Source organism: Schistocerca serialis, chromosome 1 (assembly GCF_023864345.2).
Source record: "Schistocerca serialis cubense isolate TAMUIC-IGC-003099 chromosome 1, iqSchSeri2.2, whole genome shotgun sequence".
NCBI classification, from domain to species: domain Eukaryota; kingdom Metazoa; phylum Arthropoda; class Insecta; order Orthoptera; family Acrididae; genus Schistocerca; species Schistocerca serialis.
Window position 1 is genome coordinate 600988069 of NC_064638.1, and position 7228 is coordinate 600995296.

Genomic DNA, 7228 nt, shown 5'->3' on the forward strand with positions numbered 1-7228 from the left:
CGACCTTCTCCTTCACCTCACTTATCTCCTCTCCGAACAACTCAACTCCTGTCAAACCGCTATCTTCCTCTCCCTCGACCTGGAGCGTGCTTACGACCGTGTATAGCATTCCAGTCTCCTCTTCAAGCTCCAAACCTTCGCCCTTCCTATCCACTAAGTCTGTCTGATCGGGTCCTTTCTTTCCCAACGTCCTTCCTATGCCACAATCCATAACACGGATTCCTACACCTTCTACCCCTCCGCTGGTGTGCCCCAAGGTTCTGTCCTCTCCCTTCTTCTCTACCTTCTGTATACAGTGGACATGCCACCGCCTCCACCCACCCGTCTGCCTTCTCCAGTACGCCAATGACACCGCCTTCCTTGCCCTCGCCCCCACCCTGCAGCGCTCCCAAACACCTTCTCCAATCTCACCTTGACTGGTTCACCCCTTGGTGCAACCAGTGATTGCTCGAGGTCAATCCTTCCAAGACCCAGGCGATCAATGTAGGCAAAACCACCCCTTCCTTCCGTCTCCTCGACTTCTATATCACCATTTATGGCCGTCCTATCACCCTCACCCCCACCCTCAAGTACCTTGGCATCACCCTTGACTGTCGCCTCTCCTGGACCCCCATCTGCGGACAATCCAAGTCGAGGCACGCTCCCGCCTCCATCTCCTCGAGCTCCTTTCTGGCCGCACATGGGGTCTGGACCCCTTCACCTTCCTCCACACCCATAAATCCCTCATCTGCCCTATCCTCTGCTACACCCACCCTGCACGGATCTCCGCCCCTCCAACCTTTTACAAATCCCTTCAAATCCTAGAACGCCGTGCGCTCCGCCTCGCCTATTGCATCCGTCTCCCCTGCCCCACGCGGATCCTGTATGACCTTATTCCATTCCCGCACCTTCTGCTTTTCCTCGAACGGATACGGATCCTCTACACCTGCCGTAAACTTGATCCCCCTCACCCACTTGTCTCTTCCATCCTTTCCCACCCCCATCCTCTGCACCGCCTGTATTCCCATGTCCCACCTGCTCTCCATCTCTCCACTCTCCATACCCTCGCCCAAGGTGGCTTCCACCAACTCCCCCTCCCTGATCATGCCCTCATCCTCTCCATCTACCCCTCCTACCAACTTTGATCCTTCCCTTCCGCACCCTGTGTTTTTTCCTTAGGGCACCCTCTCTGCCTTCTCTCCCTCCTCCCTTCCTTCCCCCCTCCTCCCCAGGATTCCCCTACCCCCTACCTTCTCTCCTCCCCCTCCCATCTCCTCTGCCACTGGCACCCTCCCCTCTCCCTCCTCCCCCACCTTTTCACCTTTTGGCAGGCCCTCGGACTCGCACATGTAAAGTGAACATTCGCGCGCCGGAGATCGTTGCCAGTTTCTGTGTGTGCCACCGTGTTAGTGATTCAGTGTTTCGTCATTTGTGCTCCTTCATTCACGTGTGCTGTTTCTGTCGTCTCTGTTAGTGCCCGAGCGCTGAACATTTTTCTTTGGACGTTGCACTTGTGAACGACTTCATGTATTTTTAAATTTGTGTGTCTACTGTTGCCTATCCACCGTGTTGTTTCGTTTTTCGATGTTTCCACTTGTTATAAATGTATTATCTGTGGCCGAAGAGCGGCGTAGTATTGCTGCTGCCAGCCTACCTATGTATAAAGTGTTAAAATAACAATAAAGAAGAAAGAAAAAAAACCGTCCATTGCACACGACCGAGACGGCCGTGTACGGCTGTATGCGGCCGTCTGACGGACGGATTCCAATGGAATGGGATTAGTCGGACGTAGTCGTTACAAGAAAGTGCCTGTCGTTGCTTGCGCCTGGACGTGTTTCGCACTTAATTATCAACTGTGGAATAGGGAAGTTTATAGACTCTGTGGATGAGAACAGGTCACTGTGGAACATGCAAGATATAGATATTACCACCGCGACTTACAAAGGAAACTGTGGTTGAAAACTGCGGACATGAGTGTGGAAGCTAAGCTAAATCGCCAATATAATGTAGCAAAAGACATAACACTGTGTGGTCAGAGTTACTGTATGTGTATTACACGTCGTACAGTGTATTAGTTTGGCCCTTAAGTTCTGGTGTTTTTTGTTTTTGAAGTTCAAGTATTTGCATAAATAAATGAAAAAATAACAACAAATCTATCAATGGTGTATTCTCTGTTGTTTACAACTTCTTACCAACATCGAACGTCCGCGGCTCGTGGTCTTGCGGTAGCGTTCTCGGTTCCCGGGTTCGATTCCCGGCGGGGTCTGCCTCGAGATGACTGGATGTTGTGTGTCTTTCATCATCATTTCATCCTCATTCACTCGCAAGTCGCCGTGGTGGCGTTAAAGAACTTGTGGAGCGGCGGCCGAACCGCCCCGCAAGGGGTCTCCCGGCCACCAATGCCATAGGCTCCTTATTATTACCAACATCGAACAAGCTGTTTAATGCCTCGACGGTAAAAATCACCTGGTTTTCACTCGAAGAAATCGTCCAGTTCCACGTCATTATGGAGCGAAACACCAAGCAATACATTCGACAGGAATCGGAGCAGATGGATTTCCGCGGGCTTCAAGTCGGGAGAATACGGAGGATGTGGCAGCACTTCCCAGCCCAGAGTTAGAATCGCTTCCTTGGCGAAGTGACGCCGTTGTCGTGTTGCCTAAAAATGCCGTCGCCCGCCGATCAGCTCGTTTTTGTTGGTTGGCGTTGTCGAGTCATTGCATTTTTTGGACGCGAATTTCCGCATTCAAGTTTTTGTTCCGACCAAGCAATTCGTGGAAGATCATGCATGTTTTTTAGAGCAAAACTGCGTCTTTAAATTGCTTACACCATTTATGAGCTGTCGTAAGACTCCACAAATCTCTCGGGCAGCTTTTGTAGCTTTGACACCTCGATTAAAAGCAATAAGCAGAAGGTGTCGGAAATGCTGTTCTGTGTCGAAGTGACACTCCGTTTTAATGGCCTGAAAAGAACACACTGCATCAGCATAAAAAACTAAACATTCTGATAATTGAGCAGATAATTCTCTGTCGAACACCAAAAAATGCATTGCCAAAATATTTTTTCGCGCAAAGTATTTAAAAGCAAAATTGAGAAGAACTTAAAGACGCTCGACAGTCCTGTCTTGACTACGTGTATGAGGTCTTCTTAGTGTGGCGTGGTGAGACAAAAGTGCAGATCTTCGAAAAAACACATATTTTTACTTTTTTTTAGTATTCCGTTGAATTCTGTGCTCTTTTTGTACATTGAAGATCGATTCAGAAATACTTTAAAAAATTGTAGAATCTTTATTTAAAATCAAAATTGAGAACACCTTAAACTATAAGTTCACCTTACGTATTCTCTAAAGTACTCAAGAGCGCTTACATTCGTGCACTTCAGGTGAGCGAAAGAACGCCATATATTTTTCTCTGCTTGAACACGCTGCACTGACACCACAGTTTTCGCCGCAGAAGCTTATCTTTTTGTCGATTGTGTCAGCTGGCAAGTGAATGGAGCTGCTGGTTCTTCCCCCTCCTTATCAATTACGACGTTGTTTAGCAAGCACATACATTTCAGTCTAATGTCAAAATCATCAGGCTTGTCAGTTTCAGCGCCTTTTTGCAGCAATCTCCATTTAGTATCTACATCTAAATCCATACTCCGCAAGCCACCTGACGGTGTGTGGCGGAGGGTACCTTGAGTACCGTTATCGGTTCTCGCTTCTATTCCAGTCTCGTATTGTTCGTGGAAAGAAGGATTGTCGGTATGCCTCTGTGTAGGCTCTAATCTCTCTGATTTTATCCTCATGGTCTCTTCGCGAGATATACGTAGGGAGGAGCAATATACTGCTTGACTCCTCGGTGAAGGTATGTTCTCGAGACTTCAACAAAAGCCCGTACCGAGCTACTGAGCGTCTCTCCTGCAGAGTCTTCCACTGGAGTTTATCTATCATCTCCGTAACGCTTTCGTGATTACTAAATGATCCCGTAACGAAGCGCGCTGCTCGCCGTTGGATCTTCTCTCTCTCTTCTATCAACCCTATCTGGTATGGATCCCACACAGCTGAGCAGTATTCAAGCAGTGGGCGAACAAGCGTACTGTAACCTACTTCCTTTGTTTTCGGATTTCATTTCCTTAGGATTCTTCCAATGAATCTCAGTGTGGCATCTGCTTTACCGACGATCAACTTTATATGATCATTCCATTTTAAATCACTCCTAATGCGTACTCCCAAATAATTTATGGAATTAACTGCTTCCAGTTGCTGACCTGCTATATTGTAGCTAAATGATAAAGGATCTTTCTTTCTATGTATTCGCAGCACATTACACTTGTCTACACTGAGATCCAATTGCCATTCCCTGCACCATGCGTCAATTCGCTGCAGATCCTCCTGCATTTCAGTACAATTTTCCATTGTTACAACCTCTCGATATACCACAGCATCATCCGCAAAAAGCCTCAGTGAACTTCCGATGTTATCCACAAGGTCATTTATGTATAATGTGAATAGCAACGGTCCTACGACACTCCCCTGCGGCACACCTGAAATCACTCTTACTTCGGAAGACTTCTCTCCATTGAGAATGACATGCTGCATTCTGTTATCTAGGAACACTTCAATCCAATCACACGATTGGTCTGATAGTCCATATGCTCTTACTTTGTTCATTAAACGACCGTGGGGAACTGTATCGAACGCCTTGCAGAAGTCAAGAAACACGGCATCTACCTGGGAACCCGTGTCTATGGCCCTCTGAGTCTCGTGGACAAAAAGACGCGATCGTCTTTTTCGAAACCCATGCTGATTCCTACAGAGTAGATTTCTAGTCTCCAGAAAAGTCATTATACTCGAACATAACACGTGTTCCAAAATTCTACAACTGATAGACGTTAGAGATATAGGTCTGTAGTTCTGCACATCTGCTCGACGTCCCTTATTGAAAACGGGGATGACCTGTGCCCTTTTCCAATCCTTTGGAACGCTACGCTCTTCTAGAGACCTGCAAGAAGGGGGGCAAGTTCCTTCGCGTACTCTGTGTGAAATCGAACTGGTATCCTATCAGGTCCAGTGGCCTTTCCTCTTTTGAGCGATTTTAATTGTTTCTCTATCCCTCTGTCGTCTATTTCGATATCTACCATTTTGTCATCTGTGTGACAATCTAGAGAAGGAACTACAGTGCAGTCTTCCTCTGTGAAACAGCTTTGGAAAAAGACATTTAGTATTTCGGCCTTTAGTCTGTCATCCTCTGTTTCAGCTCTGTTTTGGTCACAGAGTGTCTGGACATTTTGCTTTGATCCACCTACCGCTTTGACATAAGACCAAAATTTCTTAGCATTTTCTGCCAAGTCAGTACACAGTATTCATTTTTCTAAGCGCATTCTCTATTAATCGTCGAGCCTTCGAAAGACACCTACTGAAAGTTGAAACGTCCCCTTTGGGCAATTATACATGACTGTGCTTAAACTGACACACGTTATTTTTAGCGCAACGGAATCTGACTTTCAATAATCCCTACAAAAGAATGGCCCTGACTAACATTAAACTATACCTTTCACAAATCACTTACCTCACAAAAATCTTCGTTACTCGAACTACTGCAATACAGCGAGCGCCACTACTGCCAGCTAAATAAAAGACTCAAACTACTGAAGGCACTAACTACTGATAGGCATAGTTAGCAAATGAAAGATTTTGATAAAGAACAAACAATGTATTTACCGTAATAATGTTCAAAAGTCATAATATATATAGCAGTTCATGACATCCATTCTTACAAATGTACTGTTTCTGATGGACACATGTCCATATCATCCGCTCTCAAAAATTCGCCATCTCACTTCCCCACATCCACCACTGCTGGCGGCTCACCTCCAACTGCGCAACGCTACGCGCTGTTAATAGCCAACTGCCCTACACTACAATAGCGACTTCCAACAATGCAAACCATCCACAGACTGCACGCAGCACAGCCAGAGATTTTCATACAGAGCGCTACATGGTGGTGGCGTTACCAATATAAGAACCTAAACAGCCTACTTACAAAGTAGTTTGCATTGGTCACTGGGAACGGCCTCATCAGGCAAATCTTCAATTCAACTGCCTCGCGTCTGACTGTTGCCGCTCGTGTATCGGATGTTACTCGTCTGCAGTGGCTTAGCTTCATCGGTCGTACGATCATATGGACAATCTGGTCATAGTCGAACGAACGCGGCTCCTGGCTGAAACCTACCTTCCATCGTCTGGTCTGAGCTTCAGTGGTGGCGTGCGAAGTCTCAAGCCCTGCACAAGCGGCTTTCTTGTGTCAACTGACGACTCGTGGTGATGACGTAGTGCCACAAGCGAAACTAAAGGCGTGTTTCCGCTAGCAACTAGCTTACGCAAGTAGCTTCTGCAAGCACTTACCGAGATGTTTACGTGAGGAGAAAAACTTGCGCAAGTTTACTTCTGCTTGTCACTTCGGCAAGTTAATTACAGGAACTTCCAGCAAGTGTTTGCAGAAGCCTTTACACTGGAGCTGCACCGTGAGACAGGCAATCGAAAGTTTACAGTGTCGTGGTTGAAAATAGAGCAGCCACCACTTTTGTTGCGTATTTATCACTGAAGAAAAATCGTTACGACAAACAAAAATTAAGAAAAATAGAAATGTTTGGGTGAAGAAATCGATACAGCAGCGACATATTTATCTTCCCAAGAAACACTATTCAACTGAATGAAATAAAAGAGGGGACTTCGTTCACATTAAAAGCTTTTTAAGAATTTCGTATACTAGTTTCGAAAAGCAGATGCAAAAATGCGACAATATATACGACAAAGAGGTGGCCTTTTAATCACTCTTCGATTTTCATGGAGTCGCGTTCCGTCCATGCAACTAATTAAATAGCAGTTGTTCCTTTTCCAAACGCTTCTCGCTTCTTTTATTTGTAAAGCATCTTCAGTGGCCTGTAATACATGTTTCTTATTATACATATAATAAATGTATGATGAAGTAGTTAGAATACGTCACATTTTCAGATTAGAAACAACTATTGTAGCTCAAATATGGTGATGTTAAATTATCGTTTGGTGTTACGATTTCCAGTGTTGTTAGTCCATATGTGTGGTCCTGGAGATGTGTTCATTCGGTCCCCATGCTCCAGTTGGCCGATTTCCGGCTTTTCTTCAACTGCATTTGTAATAACACATCCCTTGCACTTTTCATTCTGTGTTTAATATGTGTGTGTTTACAGAATGTAGTGTTGCCATTGCCAGCTGTCGCTATGTGTT